We start from the raw sequence: 26889 nt of genomic DNA on the forward strand, positions 1-26889 counted from the left end.
AAACCAGGCTCGGAAACAAATGTCAGAGGCAGCAGCCACCATGCACAGTTTCCAACATACTCTCCTCCTGGATCCTGTGATGCCTAATACAAGACCCCTAAGTTAGCTGCAGTTCACGGTTACAGAGAGAGTTAATTGTCCCCCACCCAAAAATACAGGGGCACCACAGAATAAACAGACATCTGCCATCCACAATTTCCTCGTGACACTTCCAAGCATGAGGCTTTAGGGCTGGGTTTCTAGCACCATGGAACTGCATCTGGGGACAGAAAATAACAAGGTTTGGCTTTCCGTCTTCCACCACCACAGGCACTCCAGAAGGTGACGTTTCCCTCCAGTAACTTACCTGGGATGATTCAACAAAAGACAGCTGTTTCCAGGATAAAGTCCATCCAGCCAAGCCAGCTGAAAGTGCTGCTAGTGTCAGCTAAACCATGGTTTTAGCAGCAAATCTTTCCACTCAGCTAGTAAATCTTCCACTTCACTTGTGAACTTGTACTCGCAGCATTAAACTGGTCAGCTGAGCAATCCCTGCTGTGCAGCTAATCAGCAGATGAACAGGTAAGAATTTGTCCCTGTAAATACAGACTGAATGAAGCATGTGTTTAACAGTTTTTCTGACCCAGGATTCTGATGCATTTAAAGGGGGGAAATAGCATTTTTTTATATGTCTTTTTCTGATAGAAGCAGGTGCCTGAATAATGTTTTCCCAGTAGGAGGAAACCTTTGAAAGCTTTTTTCCCTTGTTGGAAAAAAGTCAACACTCTTTCAGTAACACAGAAATCAGCCTAACAGAAGCATTTATGTCAGGTTATCCTACAAGGACCATTTCAGCTCTATTATCCAGAGAAGAACATCCATACAATACTTGCCTGCCAGGAAAAAAGTCTTTACTGCATTTTCCCAAAAGAAACATTTTTATAACCTTTTGCTGCCAGGGAACTAATAATTATCCACATAGGAGCATACCAGTAGAGGTCTCTTGACAGTGTTTTATTTGTCATGGAAGGAAAAAAAAATGTGATGAATGAAGTGCTGGTAGATTTCTTTTGCTAACAGAGTTGCAAGAGGGCAAAAAACCAAAAAAATAAAACAAACCAAACCAGAAACACCAACTTGTCACAGTACAAACAGAGCACCTGAAAGCACAAAAGAGGCAAACAGCCACAGGACACCAGAGGTACTTCCAGGGACTTTGCAGGGATGTGTGCAGCTGCAGTCCTGAGGTGAGCACCTCACCTCACAAACTGTGACCCACTCTTAAAACACGTGGCTGGCATTGCCTCGAGTTTAACAATGCTGTGGCTCCTTCACCAGCCAGGATTCTTGTGGGAGTGTGTGAAAGCTGAAGGAGAGGTAAAACAAGAGACTGCAATGTTATTTTCCAAGCTCTAGTGTGGCATTCTTCCCACAGATCTCCCTTTCAAGTGATCTTAAGAAGCTGTCGTGGTGCCAGAAAATATATACAAAACACAGTTTAACATACTCATTAGTCTGAAAACAGAGGAATGTCACAACTAATCACAAGGCTACCACTGTGGTGAGATGAAAGCAAACACTGATCTTTCTTAAAATGTTTGTGGGGTTTTTTGCTTGTTTCCTTGTTTATTTATTGTCATATGAGTCTCACTATGTCCCACAGCTCTTTTATAAAAAGACACTGGTACAGTGTTAGAGGTTCCTTTTGGTTGAACATCACTCTTTATTTGTTCTTCTTCCCCACAGGTGTCTGTTTCTCCTGGCCTTCATCAGCTCTGTTAGATGTGTTTGTTGGTCAGGGGCTGGGTGGATTGGAGAATAATTTATATCACTCTGATGTCCTCAGGAGCTTCACACACAATTATTAAAACCAACTGCTTTCAAGCCCCTGGGTAGAGAAGACACCAGGGAACTTCTCTGCATGTACAGATAGGTACTAAATATTGTCTCCCTGTCTGTGCAATGTTCTGCCTTGTCTGTGCTTTCATTCTCAGTGTGCAGAGAGATAATTCACTAACTTTTGTTCTTCTAATGAAAGTGATCAATATCCCTCTGGTTCCAATGCTAGGGAGCAAAGCAGGACACGTATTTCTGTGCTACTGCCACAACACCCAGGGAAGCAAGCAAGGCCATGTCAGGCTTACACCTCATGATTTATTCACAGAATCACCAAGGTTGGAAGAGACCTCAAAGATCATCAAATCCAACCTGTCACCACAGACCTCATGACTAAACCATGGCACTATTCAAGGCCATGGATAACCTAGAGATATGCTTTTGCTAATCTTGACACTCAGCTCCTCTCAGAAGCTGAAAGAAAGAGAACCCCAAGTGATGGATGGAGACACAGCTACACTGTCAACATGGTGAAGACGTTTCAGCATCTTGGTAGTGACCCTTGGTTTGGTGTCTTCAGGTACTCAGCTGGAAGAATCAAGAGATATTTTTCAGGCCCTGTTTTAAGATCCATTCAGATATTGGACACAAAATAGTCAAAACAGTCAATGGTGCAAAAGCTCAGGATCAGAGACATACCTGAGGAGGAGGCCTAGGGTTGTTGCTGCAAAGGAAGGAAGGAAGGTGAAAGCTGAACCTCCTCTCACTGCACCTCTGCCCCTAGCCTAGGTATAATGTGAAACTTCCCAGCTTGTGAGGCACACCTTGCAGCTAGGCACTACAAAGTACAAATGCAGGTGCCTATATACTACAAATAATTCAATGAAGCAAAACATAAGCTAAGAAAAGAACAAAAGAAATCTGTGTCCAGTTCTCCTAGAAGATACAGGCAAGGACAGCTAAGTGCTGAGACACTAGCCCTGTGATGGAAGGCCAGGCTCTCAAGAGCCTTGCTGTTATACAGCCCTGAGCCTGGCATCTTGACCAAGCACTTTATCTGTGACAACATCTGATAGGAGCACTGCCTAAAAAAAGAACCAGAATCAGGGTTGAAATTTCCATAAGAACATGACCATAACACTTGGCAGAATAATGTCTCATGGCTTCACTAGATTATTTATATCTTTGATTCCTGCAAACAGTCTTGTCAAATGAGTATAGATTTATTATTTTAATTATCTTGAGCTCGTAGAGATTTAAACATCTGTTATAGGTGTTCAATAAGTATTAGAACAGCCATCAATTTTTTTCTTAAACAGGGGAGTGATTCATGGCACTCTGTGAATAGATAAACTTACTATAGTCAATAACAGAAAGATACTCTGAAAGAAAGCAGGAGGCTCTTTTAATTATCTTCTAATTAATTCTGTTTAGGAAATCTAGATGAAACATAACATTTAGGAACACTAAAAGTAATTTAATTACAGCATTTGGTGTGTTGTCCTCAGATTTTTCACTGCCAAAGCATCAGTGTTTTCTGGTCTGTTTCCCAGCAGGACAGTGTTTATGGATTATCTATACAACTTATGTTGAACATCCTCTGTCCCACATAGCTTTCCTGCTTATGTAACAGATGTATCAGTCAGCAGTGATGGACCGTCGGAAGAACTCGGCCCAGAGTTCTGCTTGATGCAATCTGAATCCCCCTTAGGCATTACTTAGTATCAGTAAAAATCAAGAAGTAGGAGACTTCTAGGTTTGACTTGACACAAAGGGCTCTATTAAAACAGCATGTCCTGTGGAGACCACAGATAGATCTTGGAGTACCAGCCATTATGTCTAGCATCTATCCTGAGGTGAATAAAAGAACAAATGCTCATTTCTAGAGTAACAGATACTCCTATGCAAAGTTACAGGACTTAATTCTCTGAATAAACCCCCTGAAGTCAGTGATGGTGTAGAAGGGTCAATCCAGTGAGCAACGGGAGTCCAGGACTCAATGAGTGGCTAGGTATCACATTTCTCCTCTCAGGCCATTCTTAATGACAGAGCTCGTCTTGGATCAACAGTTCCTAAGGACTTAGATTTCAGATCCTTGGCAGAACTGCTAGCTCAGCTCCTGAACCTCCAATGCACAATCAACCCTAGTCAGAGAGCAAGACCCACTGGTGCTCTGAAATTTCCTGTACCACATCACCCCATTCAGGGTCTTAACAGGAGCTTTGCAGAGAGCACTGAGAAGCCCTGAAGCTGAACAGGTTGCTCAGGTCAAGCCCAAAAGGTATCTCTCACCAGCCTCTCCAGTACACAGATCCCTGTCTGCTGTCACTGGGGACAAAGCCACTGAAGTCTCAGAGCTGTGACAGCTCACAGGATGATGGGTAGACGGCATGGCTCTGCCTGTGCCTATACTCCACCTAGGTAGCCTTGGCTCAGCCATCATCACCTGCAGCTTCTCAGCTTGGGACAGCACAGATATGTGTACACCCACACAGTGTTTTTTAATGTCTCTCTAATTCCTGACTCTCCCACACAGCTATATTTCCATCCTGCTTAGACCTGATCTGTTTGGGATCTAGCCCAAAACACAGTGAAAAGGAAACTAAAGGCAGAGAAGACTACTGAATTCCTGCTGCTACCTCCCAGCTCTATCCTGCCATCCATTATTGTCACTTTAGTGGCAGGCATTTTACAGATGCTACTGAGGACTGGTGCAGGGTTGACATTCTGTCCCAGATGTGGTTTGTAACAAGCCTTTCAGAGGAATCTCACTGCACTGCATGCTATTGGCACAGTGCAGATATAGTTAAACAGAAAAAAATGTTCCTCTTAAAATACTTTGAGCCACTGCCCTGGAAAGGAAAGTGAATAGGTCTTTGAAGGTAGCAAGGTTTCATTTCATGCAGAACAATGAAGTACCACAACAATAACAGATGCTTATCCATTCTTCCCCAGTCCGTCCTTGAGGAATTTTAAAGGATTAGAGAAGTGGAAGTTGAGCCAACTAAGAAAGTGCAGAATACATTGAAGACAGCAAGGACAATAAGGGTCCTTTTCATCAAGTTTTGTACAAGAAAGAGACCTGCCTCAATGTGTGTGTGACAGTAATCCTCACAATAAATTCCTGCCCTTAAAGAATAGTACATGGGGAAATTAAACTTTGATTTGAGGAAATAAAGGAATTGGTTATAATTTATTGTAGATGTCAAATCCATCAGACCAAAGACACAAGTGATCTAAAATCCCTAGAAATTAACAGTTCTTTTATGCCAGGCCTTGACCTTGCCTGCCTGTAAGAGACAGCATCTCAGCACAGCAGTTTTTTCCTTTCCAGACTCAAACCTGATTCACGGCTCAAGAAAATTTAAGCCCATGATTAAATCGGCCAGCTGAGGAGCTAGCACAAAGATTGTTAATACTTTGCTCACCATGGGCAGTCTTAAAGGAATTTTCAGGTGAGATTTGAGGAGCAGAAATTTGTAGATAAGCATGCACGCCATGAAAAGGAGGCAGTAGGAAAATGAGACACAGAGCCGTTGATGGGAGAAACAGATGAATGGAGCACCAAGGCTCATCAAGCTAATGAGAAAAAGACAGATGTCTACACACAGAGAAGGGTTTTACTAGGATATCTGAAAGATGCAGTGAGCAAAAATAAATAGCATAGGTCTGACTGCTGCCCTCCAACAGAAACCAGGCAGCTTTCAGTTCTAATTACTCCCACAGGCAGTGATAGGAATATTCTTCTCTCCTGTACAACAGATTTTATCAGTTCCCAAACCTCAGAGTCAGCCCTCCCCATGCAAGCAACAGACAAAGCTGAGACTTTTATGAATGAGAATATAGATGCAAAAACAAAGGTCAGCTACCAGTCTTAATAAATTCACCACCAGCCCCCAGAAAGCCTTTGGCAATATATTGAATGGATGACAATCAATGCACTGGATTTGTCAACTGGTGGAAATTTAATACAGGATGTAAGCCCCAAATCTGTTCGCTGTGGAGATTTACTGGCACAATGCAAGTGCCAGTTTCACATCCCACCACATTAGTGTCGTTCCCATGGGCTTCAGCGAGTTTGGATGAAACCAGACATACTACAGTACTCTGGAAAAAAAAGAGTGAGGAGAAAGCTTGCTTCTTGTCTTCTTGAGATTTATCCCACAGCTGCAGCCAAGACTCATGGGTTTCTAGTGACAACCATGGTCATGTTTTCCAAATAAACAGATTACTAGCACTTGGCCCAGAAGAAAAAGTATAGCTCGGGGTGGGGGGGGAACCAACAAACAACCCCAAAAATCCAAACCGGCACAGAAGACAGGTTTTCAGAGCTAGAAGCATGAGACAGAACAAAATTTCACTTGCTTCCACTTCAAATAGTTTGTCCTGATTGCATAGGATGATCTGGGCACAGGAGCACAGAACCTGCAATATCTTAAAAGCTCTGGCTGAGTTTGCAGGACCAGCAGTTTCCAAAAAATGTTACAAGACTGAGAAGGGAAAAAAAAAAAAGCTGGAACATTGTGGGATCTTTTTTTTTTCTACTGTTTTGGGTTTGGTGGGGTGTTTTTTTTAAGGAATTGTACAATTTACTCTTTTTTTTCCCAACTGAATCCAATTTTTCTAACTCAGGATTAGTAAAATCAGATCAAAAAAAAAAAAAATAAAAAGAAGAAATAAATGAAACCTAAATTACCAAATGAAAGAAACAAATTGTATACTTAGCTGTATTGGTTATAGCCATTTCCACAGTAATTACATCATGCACATCATAGAATAGAATAGAATAGGATAGAATAGGATAGAATAGAATAGAATAGAATAGAATAGAATAGAATAGACCAGGTTGGAAGAGACCCTCAAGATCATCGCGTCCAACCCATTAACCAATCCAACCCACCTGAACAACTAAACCATGGCACCAAGCACCCCATCCAGTCTCCTCCTGAACACCTCCAATGATGGTGACTCCACCACTTCCCCGGCAGCCCATTCCAATGGGCAGTCACCCTCTCTGTATAGAAGTTCTTCCTAACATCCAGCCTAAACCTTCCCTGGTGCAGCCTGAGACTGTGTCCTCTTGTTCTGGTACTGGCTGCCTGGGAGAAGAGACCAACATCTGCCTGTCTACAACCTCCCTTCAGGTAGTTGTAGAGAGCAATAAGGTCACCCCTGAGTCTCTTCCTCTCCAGGCTAAGCAACCCCAGCTCCCTCAGCCTCTCCTCATAGGGCTTGAGTTCCAAACCCCTCAACAACTTCGTTGCCCTTCTCTGGACTCTATCTGGAGTGAATTCTCTACTTCATTTTAGTACCATCCTAGGCACACATATTTAAGATGTTATAAGAAGTAAAAAATTGCCTCAGGAAGTCACATTTGCTATTGTGTTCTAGGTTCTAAAACAATACTTCTAAGAAAACAGATTTTCTTTTATGAGCCACATTGTTAATGGAGAGCAGGAAGCAAAATATGAAACTTTTTATTAGTCTCATCTCCCAGGAAGAGGCAGGCCATGTTTGTTGCCCTCTGTCCACCCACACCCAGGAAATACTGAACTTGCTGAACAGTTCAGCAAAAAGTGAGACATTCAAAAAGATATTAAGTGCCTATGAGTCTGGCAAAAGGAAATGTATATAGAGGACATAGTCATATTAGGGCACACAGTGATAAAAGGGAAGCACCACAAATTTTACCCACCATATGTGGGGACAAACCCCCTCCTATTCCTATTCTATGTAATTCAGAGAAGAAGTCAGCCCTCCCAGCAGAAAAATATGTTCACTATGTCTATCTTGGCACCTGGTAAAGAATACAGAAAACACAGGTTAAGATGTTGCTTCTCCCAGGCAACCAGCAACAGAACAAGAGGACACAGTCTCAAGCTGTGCCAGGGGAAGTTTAGGCAGGCTCGAGGTGAGAAGAAAGTTCTTCACAGAAAGAGTTATTGGCCATTGGAATGTGCTGCCCAGGGAGGTGGTAGAGTCACCATCCCTAGAGGTGTTAAAAAAAGGATTGGATGTAGCACTTGAAGCCATGTTAGTCATGAGATGTCGGGTGATAGGTTGGACTTGATGATCTCTGAGGTTTTTTCCAACCTTATTGATTCTATGAATATTTTACTATATTACTGAAATATACATTGATACATTATCTACATAAATATGCAGCTGCCTGACATTTCAGTTTATTAACAGAAAGGACTTGAGGTGGCATAAGACTCAATCCTGCATTTCTGACAGATACTCAGATCTCCCTGTGATGTTAAAAGGTACTAGGCCTGCACAAGGAATGCAGGGTCAAAGGAGCACTGGCTTAGTCAAGTCACTTTATACACAACTAAATCTGAGACTGAGTCCATACCATGGGCTCAGCCTTAACTGTTATGTGACAAAAGGCCTGTCTGTGCTAATCATTGATCTGTTTTCCCAAGACCTTTCTGTCTTCAATCTCTTTTCTCTGAAAAAGAAAAACATGCCTCTAAAGACCAATGGTAAAGAATCACAGCTGTGAACAGGAAGTAAGTAACATCTCCACTATGCACACATGTATCTATCCAGCAGTTGTTCCATGTTTCTGCCTTTCCCTGTGGAAACGAGATCAGCATCTCAAATGCTTGTCTCAGATGTTGGACACCCAACCTGAAACCTATTATGGCAGGAACCTGAACTTGCCACTTTTCAGCCAAGCACCACAGGTTCACTGGCTGCTCAGACAGACATAGATTCCAGATTCATGTTATGGTCCTGAGTAATCTTCACCACCAAGGGCCTGTAAGGGATCTTAAGACATGTGCATTGGTCCAAAGCAAGCCATCAGATCCAGAATATGGTGCCCGACTACAGGCAGATGAAGTAGGTAAGAGCCACAAGGAGAAATAACAGTATAAGGGTATGTAGGGTTGCAGCAGAGATGCTGGATACAGAATCCAGGTGTCCTGACTCCCAGCCCTGTACTTAGAGCATTACACTGTCACACAGATGCTGCAGTTTTAAGCCTTTCAGTCTTCATGTCAGGCGTTACCTCAACTAACATGAAGTAATGCTGTCATGGTTAACTTCTCCCAAATTGCTCTGTTTTTTCTCTTTTTTTTTTTTTTTTGGCCTTGGGAGACATGTTAGAAACCAGTCCACAGACACTGGTGCACTGAGACTTTCCTGTTTGCTCCTTTTATCAGAGGTTTTGCCTCATATGGTTTTAAACAAATCTCATCCAATTACAGGTGAGTATAAACACACATATAGCAGTTTTGGAGGGTGTTACACCTCCCCCATCACTCCCAGCCTTGGGCTGTCCATCAAACATCATGCTAGATTGTTTCACACTTAGGTAATTTAATTTAGTTCACAGCAAACCTCACAGCAAAATGTGACTTTGAAAAAAATCATTCAGCACACTGTTGTCAGGAAGCTTACCCTAAGTAAATTCTACTTCCAGGCTGCTTACAGAAGTCTCTTGATTCTGATAGCCAGCTGTGCATAAGAGGAAACCAGTATCCAGAGAACACAGCCAAAAGCAGAGAAGAAGGCTAAGAGTAAGAACAGCAGGAAACAAAGGGCACAGTTTAACATCCTAGTCTTCAAAGACACTGCTGAATTACAGGAGGTCTCTAAATGCTCTTAGATGCTCTCTGAGAGAGGTTAGGGAGAGGAAGAAAATCTGATGAAAGATCAGCAAAATTAAGGAGGGCGTAATTTCACCTAAAAGAGGAGCTCTGAATTTGATGTAGCTGCTGGGGCAGACACTACCACCCATAAAAACTTTCCTTCTTCCCTGTGGAGAGCAAACAGATTTGTAAAAGCTCCACAATCTTCAAAAAATTGACTCATAATAAGGCACAACAATATCTGCTGCACAGCCAAGAAAGCAAGAGTTAAGGCTGCCACAGTAACCTCCTTTTGAGATGCTACAGCATGGATTTTTCACCAGAGCTTGAAAGGGAAATGGGCCCAAATCACATAGATGAAAAGCAATAGGAACTGAGTGCATCACATCTCCCAGATTTCCTTGAGGGAGGAATCCAATTAGCCTTCTATAAGAGATTCATCTGGCTTTAGTCTGTGAAGGATCCAGCCAACTGTGTCTTGGCCTGAATGCTGCAAGGACTCTCCTGGCAGAGGCAGCAGCTGAGGGTGCTCTGAAATCCACATGCATTTTTCTTCTGCTCCAGACTTTGCAAGCTTGGACTGAAAAATTACTTTCCTTCAAAAAATGGACACAGCCCAAACTTTCAGATGGGGGTATGGCACAGGGACATCACTGAAGGAGGCCCATAGTTTTTTGGTACTTTATAGAGTCTTTAGAAAGACCATTACTATCTTATGACCAGACACAAGAATCTCCAAAGGATTGCCTTCTTCCTCTCTTCACTGGCTACTGTATGGCTGATGCTAGAAGCAAGAGCTTGATGAACTACAGAAACTCATTCCATCACTCTTTTTCTAGAAATTTCCTATACAACAAAATAAGTAGAAGTTCTATTTAATTAATTCTCCCTCCTGCCCTACTAATTCCTTCCTTCCCTCTCTTTTCTTAATGCTTTTAGTTAACCATTTCTGATGTAGAAAATGAGGGTGAGGCTGGAAGAGAGGTACTGTAATGGAAACATGCTCAAGTGCCAAGGAAGCTCTCTGAGACTCTTCTGCCTTCCACTAAAGGCAAAAATGCAATGCAGGCACCTACATGCTCCACATATTCCCAGGCTGAGACAAACTCCCTCCCCACTGACCTTCTGGAGGTGAGATGCCACAGGGACTACTCACACTGACTTTGCCCCACTTGAATTCTCCTTACCACAGGAGACCTCTATCTGGATAAGCTAAGTCCTAACACCTGAGCTTTACAGAAGGGCAGACAGCTGAAAACTTAACCTGGAACATATAATTTCTAACATTCATTTATCCCTCACTCTGGGTATCAATCTACATGCAACTCATTCAAGAAAGAAAGAGTTTATTTCAAGTGTATTCAGTGGTCTGCGAAGATTTGGTTTCTTACTGCCTTGTGGGCCCCATGGGGCCTCCAACATCACACTACGCTTCATACATGAACAAGAAGGAGATAAGGCTTCAGAAAGAGTGGGAACAACACACAAGGTCAGGACTTAAGCAGTGAAAATAGAAGCTAAATGAGGTGACTGTGTCAGTGCAAGGAACATTTACTACTCCACTCCAGTACCTTCACAACAGCACAGCACTAGGTTATTTTGACCAAGATTAAAGCAAATTCAAATACTATTTTTTCTGACAAAATAGTATTACCATGCTTCACTACACAAAGATCCAACTGTGCATCCCCATACTCAAGAGGTCTGCATACAAATAAGGGCTTATGGTAAAGCCCCACACATCTACATTAAGCACCAACGTTTGAAGAAGCGATTCTCTGTTTTGATATTCTAACAAATGTTCTTCCCCTTAAGTGCAGAAAAGACACATGGTGAGGAACTTGTACGGAGCATATGGTGCTGAAATAGCAAGCTGATGAGTCTTTAACAGCTTTTGACAGTGGTAAAAGATCAATTATTGCACCATAAATATTAAAAAGTTCTTCCAGCCTTTTGCTGGAATGAATGTATACTTAAACATCAGTGTTTCCCTTTAATTCACCAATTCACCTCAGAATCTTGGAGTTAGGCAGCCCCACAAAGATAAATTAAATGCTTGATTGCTGTATGTTTACATCTCCAGCTGCTAAGAACAGGCCTAGTGTTCACAGCACAAAATCCTGAAACCACTGAAGCTGCAGGCAACCTGAAAACAGCCCTTGATCCTTTACTTAAGAGTAAAATGTAACTGCCATTTTTCAGCCTTCCCTTTCCCATGATTACAAGAGTTTAGAGCAAAAATAGCCAAAGATGCCCCTGTGACAGCTGAGGTGAGTAAGTGAAGAGGGTTCTCTTCTCTGAATCTTTTGACCCAAGAGGTTTCTGCCTTGGATTAATAGATGCACGTGTATACACGTGCCTCTCCTCATAGGGCTTGTGTTCCAAACCCCTCACCAACTTTGTTGCCCTTCTCTGGACACATTCCAGTAATCAGGCATCACCTTGGGATGTTTTCTGGGTGTTTTCATTGGTTTGGGTTTTGGTGGGAGTCTTTTGTTGGGGTTTGTTTGTGTGTTTCTTTGGGGGTTTTGGGGGGGGGGTGTTACTTTTTGGTTGGGGTGTATTTTTGTCGTTGTTGGGTTTTGGTTGGTTGGGGTTTTTGGTTTGTTTGGTTTTTTTGGTTTTTATAGGCTGTGCAAGCATGTCCAGGAAAGTAAGGAATTAACCTCTCTGCTTTGAACCAGTCAGGTGAAGCGTAGCACCTGTCTGTTCAGACATTTCAGTCTCAATTGCAAGGCTACAGCTCCTGACCTTCCCTTTAGCTCCAACTGCAAAACAAGCCAGACTGCACGTTTCAGTTGGGCACAAGTGGAGATGATAATGTCATGGAAATCAGCCTTTACAGGCCACCTAGTAAGGTCAGGGCAGCATCTACATTAACGAAAGCAGAACTGTGTGCACCACAACCCTTAATTCTTAAAAAGAGTCTAAAAGGTCAGTGGGAACATCCAAGCAAATAATACAAAGCACAAAAGATTAACCTAAGGCTGAGATGAGAAGGGATTTCAAGGAAAAAGGTCCACAGGAAAGAAAGCTTCCCAAAAGTAGAGTAGGTTTGACAGTAATACTAATCCTAGAAATGGCACACAATGAGATAGAACCTTCCAAAGAAACCAATTTAATCCAAAATATTCTCTATCAACACAGCCAAGATACATTTTTCAAAATAGGTTTGACTGATTTTGGACAACCCAAAGAGAAGATCCCGTGATTAAAGCTACACTGCAATTTAAGTACAGAGGTGTGAGGAACTTTCTTAATCTAGTTACAAGGAACTTGCTCAGTGTAGTCAGGTCCAGAGAAACCAAGGACCATGACAAGCCAAGGTGACACTGAGTGTGTAAGCAGAGGATGGGTCTGCATTCAAGAAACCAAGACTCCTCACCACAAGAAGGCATCCTTCAGGCAAGAGCATGGTCCACAATAGCAGCAACCTGAGTAAACAGGGAGAGGAAGGGTAGAAAGGGAGAAGGTAGAACAGGGCAGCTTCAACCACCTGTGGCACTGTTTTGACATGTGCCTGGCAGACACCTGGGAGTCTGCAGGGTCCACAGCTCACAGCACATTGCACAGAACAAGCTCTAGGTCATCAGACCCCCAACTAGTCCTGCTTGTTCCCTGGCTTCTGTCAGCAGTGGTACTGAAAAAAATAAAAGCATTGTGCCCAACAGCATTGTCGACCAAGGGGAATAAACTTACAATTACACATTTCAGCATTTCCAAAATGATATTTTGCCAGCATATGCAGTTCACAGAAAGTGTCAAAATATTTGGTAGCAGTCTGACTGAACACAGAATAGAATTTTTTTTGGGGGGTGGGGAAGTTGCTTTACAACATCAAAAATTTGCTTTTTGGCCAGCTCTAACTGATAGCCCAGTGTCAGCTCATAAAAATTAGGCATGTGTTACTTCTTCCATTTTTTTCCCCTTATTTTGATACACAACTGTGAGAACAAGGGGGCAGCTTGCTCATTTTCTTCTGTTCTCATTTTCAATCAGCAGAATAAGCAGTCAGTCAAGTTCTTTCCTAAGATCACTGCAGAAAATGCAAAAGGTTTGCATTTACTTCATAGTTCTACAGCAGCAAGGCTACCTTTGGAGATTTACTTCTTGCTTTAATGCTTTACAGTACTCCTTGAAACATTAGGAATAGCATCTAGGTAGGAGCAATAAACCAGGACCCTTTACCACACGCAACTCTGACACCAAATCAAGTTTCTCAAGTGAAATATAGAATGAAAAAAGAAGTGGTGGAGTGGAATCAAATTCACCTCAGTTATACTCAGACCACTGATGTCAATATATTACATCCCTACCAGGCTAGACCAAGCCTTTCTTCTGAAAGATGCAAGAGTAGAAGTACAGCTTTGGATCCAAAACTAGGCAGACACAGGGGTCTGCATCTATTTTTAACATCAAATAATCTGATACTTTCTAGCTCTGATTCAGCCTTTTTTCTTTCATTTTTGGTTGGTTTTTTTTTAATAATGTCTAGTCTTTCTCTTCAAAGCCATCTAAAAGAAGATTTAATAAGACTGCAGGAAATGTTTATAGAGGAGGAATAACAGACTGATTTTCATCCTACTATTAGTCAATGAAAAGATTCTAGATGAAAGACTGCAGATAACCTAATAGTCTCTTCAGTCTCTGTCTCCATTTCCCCAGAACTTGTGGGAGAATTAAATGTGAATTACTGCCACAGCCTGGTGATAAACACTAGATGTTTATTTTCCAGACACTGTTGAAAAGAAACATTTACTTCAGCAGACTTACTTCTGTGGACATCTGAGACCAAGTTGCTCCAAGAAAAGACCTTCTCCTCATTCAACCTAAGAGACTTCATGTCATTCTGACAATACTAAGAGCACTTAATATGAACATACTTTGTAGCCTCTGACATGCTGTCAAAGAAGGGGAAAATACTTTAGTGCAACTGAGAATTGAATTCACAATGTATTAAAACAAACGAGAATGAAATCAAAGCACCATCAGAAAAATGACTTACAGAAAATGCCTGACAGACAGAACTCAAATGTTACTCAAGGTGTTATTTGAATGCTGTGATGTGCATGCCAATCTCCATCCTTCAGGATGGGCCAGCAGCAAAATATTTACCGTGGTGCCCCTCTTGAAGATTTCCACATGTTGTCAAACAGAATTTAAAGGCTTCTCCCTGTTATGCTGTCTTTGACAGCTGTCAAATAGGAGCCAACTCCTGCTAATAAGGCTGTCCAAAAGGACAAACTGGTCAAAGCATTTTGTCCTTAGTTCACACTGCCACTTACAGCCTAGTGCTGCCTAGTTACTTGCTCTTGTAAACCCCTCTTTAGACTCAAACATTAAATCACTTGTTCCTGAACACACAGAAGTCTAGATGACCAGAGCTCAGTATGCTTCCAAACGAATACATGTAAGACACACATCTCTTCAGTGATATCTAGATTAAAAAGTACTGGTTATCTACAGCCAAAAATCTCATGGAAGTGGGGCTCCAGCCTTCCAAATGTTGAAATGACAACTTCATAACACAGACTGAGGTCTGACACAAACTCCTACCTGTAAGAGGTTCTGCTGTGCACTAGCTGCAGGGCTGATGAACTGATCCAACATGTTGCACATGTTGTGAGGCCAACCACGAGTTCCTGGGTTCGAGGAGGTGTACTTTAGTATTTAGTAAGGTTCACAACTGCACATTCTACCTTAATGCATAATATCTGACTAAATGTCTGCCTTTCACACATCCAACAGCCAGTGTCCCATCACACTGATCAAGTGATAATGAGCAACAGCACTTGGTTGTTGTTGAGGGCATATTCTTGGTGATCTCATCCCCCCTGTGGCTAGGACATCATATTGCATATGCAGCACAGGGTAGAGGATGTTGAGATATGTTGGCTACCCTGAGTACCCCCTTGTGTAATGAACTGCAGCCACCAGGCAGGCTCCATAGCACATTTTCCTCACTATATAGGCTGTGAGCCTGGCCCCACATGCTTCCTTATAGCCAAATCTTTCTGCAAACTGAGAAACTCACCCAAAAGTAATTCTGATGCCTGGGGCAAGCACTGACCATGCAGGCTTCTCCCAGTAGACTCTCCTTTGAGCCCATGCATACCTAGAAATTAGGTTTTGCCTGCTCTCTGTGCAGTGAAGATTGAGAGATCACAGTGGGCGTACATTGCTTTTTAGAGATCATCAGTGACACTGATTTATGCTTTAAGAGTGAATTCCCCATGAGTGCTTAATAATACAGATTAAGCCCTAATAAATGTGTTTCCTGCAGGTTTAAGTGACTAACTCTGTGATCTATTAGACTTGTCTCATAATACATGCAATTTTTCTTGGTAACCGTGGAAATTTCTACAGAATTGGCAGCATCTGTGCCTGAAGTATTAAAGAACTCTATTCTTTACTGGAAGAATTTTGAACAAATGAATTCCAGCCCTGGATACAAAATGCTAAATTTCATATTGGCTGTGAATACATATTAGGAATATTCACAACAAACACTTCTAATCATTAAGAAAATTAAACTGTTAACTACTCCTTAAGTATTCCCATAAATCCTGACAAGCTGCAGTTTTATGTGTTATTTTCTACTTTTTTATGTTTCAGTTATACATTCACAGCACAGAATACATTCAGTGCTGTTTTGCCCTGTTCCTAATACTTTTGTGTGTGGAGCACTAAAGGAAAGTTTTAACATACAGCTGCTTTTAGTTAGCTTCTGTCAGAAGCCCAACAGATTAATGAATCTGGTGCTGAGTAGCAGGTCCAGACTTCACAAAGCTCCATTAATGTTTTGCTCAGTCTGGAGCAAAGGGGTATTTAAGAAGCCCTCTGACAGCTAGAGGGAGGGAAATAATCACTTTGAACTAAAAGATCCAAATTCACTCAACTGGTAATGAAATTGCACTGAATATTGATTCAAGGCTCTAATAAGCTCAGAAGTTCAAAGCAAGCACTGGAAGGCAAATATTCCCTCCTCTTCCTTCAGACAAATCTGTAGTACTACCACAAGGTAGGATTTCTCTTCATTCTAAATATATAGGATTATAAAAGAGTTTTGAAAGCAGTCCTGCAGTTTCTCCCTCCCTCCCTCTCCCTGCATTTTTAAGCTGACAAATTTAACATCAACTAAATTTCAACCCAGAGCAGCACTTTAAAGTGATTTACATCTAAATGAATAGGTTTCTGTCTCTCTTTGGTTTTCAGAAATTATGCAATTGCCTTTTTATTTTTTTTTTTTACTAAACCAGACTAATCTGAGATTAATGTTCAGCTAAAGATCATCCTTCATTCCTCCCAACCATGCCAGAGACATTAACGACAATGTTAGGAGTCAGCTTTGCAGAGGATTTCAGACACCACAGCACCGGAGAAGAGTTATTCATGAACAGTAGAAAGGGATCTCTTCATATTTTCGTAAATCACTTACCAAATTGTCTTTCCCCAGCAGATAGTGGGACAGGCTACACTATGCAAGGGAAGGAAGAAAGTCTTTCGGTGAGAGTTTTGCCTAATTAAGGAGCTGCACAAAGGACATAAAGATCAGAGGAGGGGTTATAGTGGTTTGCTTTCCAAGCTGTAAGTCACAAGAGATGGGATAGCACAGTATCTCCTGTCTGCATTAACTCTGTAGATTACCTGGTGGGAGAAAGTAAACTGTCCCTTCATCTACTCAGACAACTGTGATCTGTTGTGTGCAGCCTGACATTCTGCATGCTGGACAGCACAAGGGGATCCCACGCACCTAAAACCAAACTGACAACGTATTAGCGGTGCTGCGCACGAGGAAGTGCATGGGGCTGGGACTGTGGAGGTCAAGGCTGTAATCTTACCTGTGTTGGTGAGAGCAGGCAAAGCATTTTGCTGTTTGTTATTTTAGTTAAGGCCATTGCAAATCACTGATGCAAACACTGGGCACCACCCTGGGGTCTCCAGTTGCAGTAAAGTACCGCACCGACAGCTCACAGACTGATTTCAGGCTGCCTCAGCCTCACGCTGCCCATGCTCCATCTCCCACACGCTGGCCATCGTAGAGCTGGGACTTTGTGCTGCTTTAGATCTGATGCCATTTTAGTCAAGTGTGTGTTTCAGGCCGTCACTAATTGAAGTCCAATTATCCTTATCTTTTGGCAATGCTCATTCCCACCCCTCTGGTCATTTGTGACAGATACCTGCCTCAACCTCCCCATCCTCCCCAGAGGATCCCCACAGCTCTCTGCATACTACTCAGAAGTTGCTGTTCTCCCTGAAGAGCAGGGCACTTGCTGTGTCCTTCTTGGGACCCCATCTCCACATACAAATCTCTCCTCCTACCATGTCTGTTAGGGTGATGACCTGCCACTACTCATATCAGCTCCCCCAACTCTGAAGTCTAAAATACCATTCAGTGAGGAAGAGCCTAGAGGCAGGGTGAGAGCAGCACAGGTACCACTTTGTAAGCAACAAAGCATGGTAGAGCTCTTCATATCAGTCAGGTCTTCAGCCACTAGATGTCAAATAAATAAGAGCAACAACATGCACCTCCGGCACCCTTTCTCTTCCTCCTGCTCACATGTACTGTGAGGCTCTCCAAATCTATCATCCAACCAGAAAGTCAATGTCCTGGAAAAAAATAGTTGGTGATTGAAGTGCACAGGGACAGCTTCACTGACCACACTGAAAGCCTGTCTCAGAATGAAGCCTCAGAAATGACTTACTGGAATATATAAGGTAATTGACAAGCAATCTAAAGCTTTTGCCCCCATATCTTCTTTACTCTGATGTAAAAGCTCTGTGTGCTAACAACTGCCTCATTATCCACTCTAGTGAAGAAAAAACCCTAAAGATTTCAAAGGGAAAACAATCCCTCTTGTTACAACTCTGCCCAATCCAGCCAGGTGTGACAAAGCCTGTATTTCATCAGATCACCTGAGCATTGCAGAATTGCTGACTGTTGTCAGAATGCCCTTCTCTCCTGCAGTAAAGAGTCTGATTGTTTTCAATTGGCAAAACACTAAAACCTGCAGCTCAGTCTCCACAGGAGACTCATTATGGCTGTCATTAGATGGTCTTTGATCTTCAGGAAAGAGAGAAGAGCAGAAAATATCTGGACTTACCTGCTTGTCTTTAAAGCATCATTGTTGCATGTTACCAAAAAGGAGGTCAGCTGTGCTCCATTATTCTCTTCAAAATTCAGTGAACAAAACACACACTAAGTGTGAATAAATACTACTTCTTTTGTTCTGTAAGGAACTGAGCACATATACAGAAACACATGTTCTTAACATAGGTCTCTCAAACAATGTCCTTCATACACCTCAAGGTAATGACTCTAACCGGTAATCACTTCCAATTTTCCCATATCTGAACATCATATTGATCACTTACTGGTGTACAAGTGCTGATGTGTAGTCATATCTACACACACGAGAAAGGGAAAGGGGGAAAGGGGGAAAGGGGGAAAGGGGGAAAGGGGGAAAGGGGGAAAGGGGGAAAGGGGGAAAGGGGGAAAGGGGGAAAGGGGGAAAGGGGGAAAGGGGGAAAGGGGGAAAGGGGGAAAGGGGGAAAGGGGGAAAAGAAAGAAAAAGGAAAAAAAAAAAAAAAAGAGAAAGCACATGTGAAGGAGCAGAATTAAGATTTCATTGGTATCCACTCAAAAGAGTTACATTATTCATAGACAGCAGACCTGAGTGGGTTCTCAGGGAATCTTTACAATGTGCAACCACACCATGTGATCTGCATTTGCATGGAAAAGATGCATGAGTCATGCTTCACACCAGTGCAGATAGCCATATCCCATCAACATTCCCTTGAAGGGATTACATTTACTAATACAGATGGAGGCAATGTGGAGGGGCCACTGACATCAGTGGAGCTGGAAGGAAGCAGTATCTGGATGAACTGCTGCACTAGTACAGCTGTGAAACCTCAACCTCAACAGCTCTGCCCAGAATACAAGTTAGCAAAAAATCTGGGCTTGGGAGCAACAAGTTCATCTCAGAATGCAGTTAAACTTTATTCACATGAATGAAAAAGATCTGCATCTTCCTCTCCACCACCTTGGATATAACAAGCAATCTGATTCCAACAGCACTCAAAATTCCATGGCTAGCATGTAGCCCAGCCCCTTTTCAGGCAAGTTCTGTCATTTGCTGCTAAGAGATGGTCTGAGGTTCTTTGCAAAACATTGACTTGAACTCTGCCCAGCCATAGCAGGACCATCAGTTTTATGGTCACTGAGTTCATTCAGGTGTATTTGGTAGGTACACTGGCTACTTTGCTGTTTGTGAGCAGAGCTGGGTGCTTTAACAAAGCATTTAACTATGAAAATAAATAAATAAATAAAATCCCCTATTTTTACTAGGTCACAATCAGCAGAAAGATCAGCAGTAGATGGCTAAAAATCCTCTGTCCCAAAGGAATTCGACTGGGAATTAGTTTTGGCCAATGTTTGTGACTCAGGGATAGAGAGAGGGTAGCTCTTTCTCACCATGGCATCCTCGCTGTCTGGGAAGCTTTAGAGTTGATATGCATGTCTCATTCCTGGTACCTTCTGTCCTCTCCTGGTAGACAATATGCTTCATAGAAACATAGAATGGTTTGGTCTGGCAGGAACCTTAAATATCATCTACTTAGAACTTCTCTGCCATGGTCATGGAGACCTTTCACTAGATCAGGTTGTTCAAATCCCCATCCAACCTCGCCTTGAGTCTTCACACAGACTCTGGTGATGCAGTGCTGTCATACCTTCAAATCCAGAAAGTGTCAGGCTTGATTCTGGCTGACAGCATCTCCCTCTTTGCACTGCAAATCAGCACATCAAGGATGTCACAGGACAGGGCAAGCAAGGAGAATAGACTGTTGAATTACGTTCTATGTCATGCACTGAAACAGGATGCTAATTACTGTAGAAGACACAGAAGGGACTGGGAAAAAGGATTGAAAGAGACATTTGGGTTATTGTTATCCACTTCCTGCTGCTACCAGTATCTTGTCACATCTCTTTCCTCATCTGAACAAGCTCTACCCCAAGAGTAATCAGACTCTGGGAGAGATGAGAAATTTTTGGGATGCCTTGGTCCAAATATACCAATACAGCATGGCACTGCCACAGCAAATTGACATCTATGGATGCATCTTGTACCTGGTAAACAGCAAGGAACACAGCATGCTGCCAACTGCATATGCTGTCTCCATATAGATCAGTACAGTCATTGGGTAAAAATGCTTGCCAAATCCATGAATGCAGCATGAATATCAGGGTGAAAATGAGAAGGAAGCACTACTCACAAAAGCCAGGCAGAAAGCATCCCCATGTGTGCCTGTTAATACTGGAGGTGGGGAGTGTGGGGTGGAATAAAAATCTTTACACAAGGAGTATCATAGGTTAAACCCTACATGCACCTCCAACAGTGACTGCATCTTCAAGAGTCAGATGTTGTCTGGACAAACCAGGTCTTGCTTTGGAATGTCTGCATTATTCTTTCTCACAGTCTAGTTAGCTTCAGGATGCGGCCTCAGGGTTGAACTTCACGATCAGCAATTTCCAGTCGAAGTATCCTAATAAGCATCATGCTGCATGGATCATAGAGGACAAAAAGGCATATGTGGGCAGAGCACAGGAATGAAACAATCCTGCAACTCAGTCAGCTCAGATTCATTTTCAGGTTTTCCTTTACAATGTCTCATCTGCTATATATTATGAGGGTGGGGGAATTCATTTATGCAAGGCCCAGCAAATGGATTAACTGCTCTGGATGACAGGCAGCATCTGGCACCTAAATAACAGTAGCTCTACCTACCAATCTGTAAAGCCCTGATTGAAATGATATTGTCTGGGGAATGAAAAAAACAAGTAAGCCATGGTGTAACAGTTGAGCACAGGAGGCAGAGATGTATGCCTTTGCCATAGCAGGGGTTTTAATTTTAACTTCTTGAACATTTCATTCTTTGTTACTGCCTTGCTTGAGACAACCACTTTCCTCTCTGTTTGTCCATCTGCAGAGAAAGAAAACCGATGAGCGGCTTTTCCTTCATCACATACTTCGCAGGAAACTAACTTCACTGAATTCTCCTAGCACATACAATGTCCCTGCTGCTGCAAGATAAAATGTGTCACTGCTCCATCTGCTACCCATTTGCTGATGAGTCTGTATGGCAACATGCTGCTAAGCAGAATATTCCAAAAAAGAAGAAATTGCGCAGCCCAACAGATCTGGCTTTGACAGAGCTAGGGCCAGGTCTCATTAATCATTGTGCTCTGCTGCTTTTCAGTACCTCGAGGAACATGAGGACTGCCTCCCCAGTTTCATATTTTATGGCACCATCACACACTAGGTAGACACCTCTTCATTTGGTGCAAGAAGCAGAGGCAGCAGAAGGCTCACAATAAAATTCTTTGTTTCGGTACCACTCTGGTGTTCTGAGGCAGAAGTCTTCAGTTTGGGGGCAAGGAGTGATGACAATCCAGGTGCAGAATGTACCTAGCTGTCACCCTCCTCCATACCACGTTAAAGCTAGATCAGAAGATGCTGAAATCGTAAGATGCATGCTATTGAGGCATTGCCAGCTACTTCAGATGCCTGCCCAGTGCCTCCATACCAGGGCAAAGTCCTACCCCATGTTTTGGAGAAACAAACTGCTCCTCAACATCAGCCATGGGGCTAAATTCAGAGGAATATGACAAAAGATGTGCAACTTCTGGCCTCAGTGGAGGCTTCCTACCAAGCACAGAGATTGTACAGGTGGATGGATGGATCTATCACTGTTTCTAGCAAGAGCCAGGGAAATCTCCTAGGGACCAAATCTGCCCCAGAGGAGAAATGCCTGCTTTCTTCTCTGGACTTGCCCTGGCAGGGCCTAATCCACAAATGGAGATAGGCCAACCTAAAGAAGCTGGAGTGTCCAGCCATCAGTCAGTAAGGTATACAGGGCTCACTAACATCAGCTGCAATTTGAAACATCCCACATCACCCTAAATGGCCCCAGATGAAATCAGCCCCATCAATGTCACATTGGTTCAGAAAAAGAGAATCACTATGACACCTGCATGTCCTCCCCTCTCTCACCCTGCCCAGCACCAGGGAGATGCAGGGTCCTGCTCTTCTCCAGCAGAGCCGCTTACCACCCAGCCGTCCTCCTTGCTATCACCACACTCCCGTTGTCCTCACAGCCCACACACACACCCCTCAAATCTTCTGAGAGGTCTGAACCTATAAAATCTCACTCAGACACAAGCAGTGTAAGAAAATCTCCTTCTCCTTGGAGGGCAGATTGGAGAAGCCAAATAAATAGTTTTTCCATTCAGGTTATTGAACTCTGACTCTCCAGCCACTGCAGATGAGTAGAGATTCCATTACTTAGGGCCTGGAGAGGCCTCTGGTGTTCCAAGAGCACTTAACCTGTTTGTCCCTGCAGAGGCAGCAATACACCCAGGACTGTGTCCTCTTTATATCAAATTAACTTTTTTTATTATTCTTTAAGTTTCCTAACAGCCATGTCTCTTTAAGTATATTTTGGATCTTTGTTTGTAAATCTCAACCCTCTAAAACATAAATGTTGTTCTACTTCCCAAAAGAATTGAGGTGAGGAAATTAGAATTATTTACATCTCATTTGTTCAAACCAGCTGCAAAGAAATGCCTGATCTCCATCGAATTGCAATCTGCCTTTGAACTCTTGCTGCACAGCTCTTTCCTGTGCTCTTCATAAATAATGCTGTTATAGTACATGCCCAGTCACAAAGGATACACAGACATACAAGAGAAGTGAAGAATCCAAAAGCAAGGTGATAAGATTTTCAAGGCAGAAACACATTTTTCTACTTATCACTGCCTAAGGATAACACTGTTTGAAGCACAAAGACATGCAGCTCCTCATGTTTGATGAAAAGGTTACTAAAAAAGAAGAGAAGAAGAAATTATGACATTTTCCCCCCAATCTTTCTGCTTTGAGTCAGAGGAGAAACCAAACGTGCCCAAAGGGAAAGCAAGGCAACTGCCTTAAGATACTTACTGAAATGCAAATTTTTGGTGAACAACTATATGGTGAAGTTATAGTCCAGGTTGAAGTTGATAAGAGAGGATCCCTAAATTTAAAAAGTCAGGTTTCTAAGAGACATGGTAAAGAAGAGCCCTAAAGGGGAATTGTCAAAGAGATCCTATTGCAGTATATGACAATTTCATTACAAACCCAACGATCTGACAAAGGCAAACATCCCTCACCAACAGAGAAGTGTGAATAACTGATCTTTTCAGATCAGTGATTCAGCTGGGAAGAGAAAAAAATACTTTAGGTAGACCTGAAGCAATTTTTAAAAAAATTATATCTCTATATTTAATCTGTATTTTACATAGGTATAAACAGGTATGTGGATATACAGTCAATAAACAGCGACAATTTCTCTTGGCTTCCACTACTGATATCAACCCCAAACTATTTTGTTTCATTTTGCAGTATTTCAAGTAACAGCAAAAGCAAAGTTGCCAGATGCACACTATCACAAAACCAGCAAGACATCATATCTGCTCATGCAGCTAAGGAAAAGAAAAATCTAGAAAGAAAAGAAAAAACTGGAGATATATCCTTTTTCTACCCAGCTCAGAACAGGCTTTCAAATCTGTGTATCGAGATAGTTGTTTAAGCACCCAGATCTCTCTGGGACAACTTGGTTCTGTTGAAACTGGTCCACTTTGTAAACAATGCTGGGAATGATTCCTTAAGTCTGCCTTAAACCAGGCAGTATGTGCCTAAGTATACACAATCCTGAAGCTGTTCTCTCCATGAAATATTTGCATACCTCGTAGAGCTAGGCTATATGGTGACTTTACAGCTCAGAGGTTCAAGCATTCACATGGCACACAAGAACCATCCAAGGTATTTTACCATAGCTTTAGTAAACTCAAAAAACTGAGCTTAATTCTAGCCATATCTTCCTAGCTTGAAATCTCCCTTCAGTTTAATGGAACTTGATTCAAAGCAAAATATCTTTGCACAAATCCCCACCTTTTGAAATGGCTCCAATGCTGTCACCATACAGATTTGCTGCAGGATAAATAAAGGAATCTCCATCTTGTTCCAGAATCCAGACCACAAGCCTGTTTTGCAGGGCCTTGCTATCCCAACAGCAACTTTGGCCACAGCTGGAGGTTCACCTATACCCTCCAGTGAGGACTGCTACCATAAAGTTAGTCTTCTTGTCCTAGATCTCATGGCTGCCTCATTATGCTGTTTCAAATTCTTCTGCAGTCGTACTGTGATTTAACAGGCTTCTCAAAACCCTCCAAGGCAACAAAAACCTAGAAGCAACTACCCGAAAACTTCAAGAGCCCACAGCAAGGCAGGAGATAAGGCTAACCCTGGTACATCGAACAAACCAGGGCAAACACATAAAACTGCTCTGCAAGTCCTAATTGCTCATTACCAAGATGCAAAAGAGAACAAATCTGGATGGCTGTAAGCTGCAGCCTCTTGTTACTATTTCTCCAAGCAATCACCCTTAGTCTTGCTCATGGTCAGCAATTACCACACCAGCTTCACCCCCTGTCACACTCCCCTGGGAGCTCATGTACTAACCACGCTTTCAGCCACTTAAAAACCACAGATGGCAGCAAATTTTGTTGGCTGGCCACTTAGTGGTTTTTTTTACAGAGAAGGGATGTTTTGTGAAAGGAAGTCTTTCAAAAGTAGGAGAAATGAAGGGTATTTATAAAAATAACCAGAATCCTTCCCCAAGGCGTTCTGACTAAGACATTCCCAACAGCCTTAAGGTTCAACGTCAGCAATGCAAGGGTCAGTGAAGCGTTGAAAAGGCACACCCCTCTCCATAATTAAAGGGTAACTTCATTCGTGATGACTTCAGTGGAGTGACAGTGAATACGTGATTAACTCAGTATCCAGAGAACTACACACACTCATAACACCCCAGAAGAACAAAGCACTGACAAGGTGGAATAAAGGTGAAGGAATTTTAACCAAACGTTGAAAGGATGGAAAAGTTACTGACAATTGGAAGCAGAGCCATACAATTGGGCAAGAGTAAAAATCAGTGGTAATACCAACTTGCCAGCAGATCTGAAAGCATTTTATGTTGGGGGTGTGTCCTTGCACCAGACTCCTGGTCTGCCTACCGTTTCCCCCACATTCATTGTGTGCTACTTTTGTCTTCTCATCCTCAACCACAACTAATTTCTGGAGAAAGACCTAATCAGTCTTTGCTCTCTTTCAAAACCCAGTGTTAGCTACAGACTTTTCTCTGTGGTTGGGCTTTATAACAAAGAAGATGAGCTTCTAAGGAATAAGGCAGAGATGCCATGCTTTAGTTCAACATATTTTTTGAGAACCATAGACAATATACAGTAGCACCAGCAGGAATCCAATGCCAGCTGCATGGGTTAGTACTGTATCAGGAGTACTTAACTCACTTTACCAGAAGCCAAGCTTAAGTTTGGAAGACCTCTCTAAAAAAAATACTGTTGAACAGCTGTTTTCACTCCAAAAGCTCGTGGTGGAGTCTTTTTGTACCCAGCTGATGAGCAATTCCACCCAAGACTTCCCTCAGAAAAAGGTAACTTGTGTCTGTAGTGAAGGTTTTATTCTCTAAGATATTACAAGCCCAGAGCATTGAGAGTTCCCCTCCATGAAGCCCAAGGATATATCCTGCCTGACAGTGCTTAACGTCTTGTTTGTTTGTCTGCAAAAGACCCATCAACATCCCAACCTCTTCCAGATCTGTAATGAGGAAAATAATTTCATGGGTAATGGATCCACCAAGCTCTCTAGACCTGTCCTCAAGGACTTCCTGCCCCAGAAGTGAAAAATCTGTTTCCCAGTGGCAGTACTGCACTGATCAAAGCCCCCTTTTCCCTCACAAGTCCTTCTAAAAGTTCAATTTCTCATCCAGCCCTCAATCAGAGCTGCCAAAGCTTTATAAATCTAATAGACAAGACTCTTGGTTTATACCTAATACAGGTGGCTTCCAAACCTTCACAAGCCCACTCACAAGTCTCTTTGTTCATCTTCCTCCCCAGCTGGGATACATTTATCTGCTAATCTTTCAAGCTTGCAGCAACCAAGGCAACACAACTGTATTTTCACCTAATTTATCATGCTCTTTTGTCTCAGCCACACATTACATGAGCATTCTTGCTTCCTTCCTGATCTGTCCCTTGGGTCCTTGAGCCATCTCTACAGGGTCTCATTAGCTTAACAACTTCAGAGTGAAAGGATTTTCTTCTTGCAGGTTTTGCTGGAACCTCCTTGGTTACCTATAGATCTCCCTGGACCCACAGAGGAAATCCCAGTCATGAAACGGAGCTTTAGCTTAAATCAAGGTGAACAGCAGGCCAAATTAGTCATGTGTTCTTTCCATACTAAACACAGTTTTGTCCATGGCATCACACATTCCCACTTTCCATCAGGAATAGCTGTAGTTTTTGCCTAGATTTCAATCCCAGAAAGATCTCCAGCTCAGCTGCCACACCTCCACA

The 26889-nt window shown here is 42.5% G+C and overlaps 1 long non-coding RNA gene across 1 annotated transcript in view; it reads right to left on the reverse strand.

Annotated features, from left to right (window-relative positions):
- Positions 1–1247: 1247 nt before the first annotated feature.
- Positions 1248–26889, reverse strand: part of LOC128898096 (uncharacterized) — a 34206-nt gene continuing 8564 nt past the window's right edge. The window contains exon 4 of the long non-coding RNA XR_008462698.1: positions 1248–1345. This is a non-coding gene — a long non-coding RNA (uncharacterized LOC128898096). The remainder of the gene's footprint in view (positions 1346–26889) is intronic.

This window comes from Dryobates pubescens, chromosome 18 (assembly GCF_014839835.1).
Source record: "Dryobates pubescens isolate bDryPub1 chromosome 18, bDryPub1.pri, whole genome shotgun sequence".
Classification (NCBI taxonomy): Eukaryota; Metazoa; Chordata; class Aves; order Piciformes; family Picidae; genus Dryobates; species Dryobates pubescens.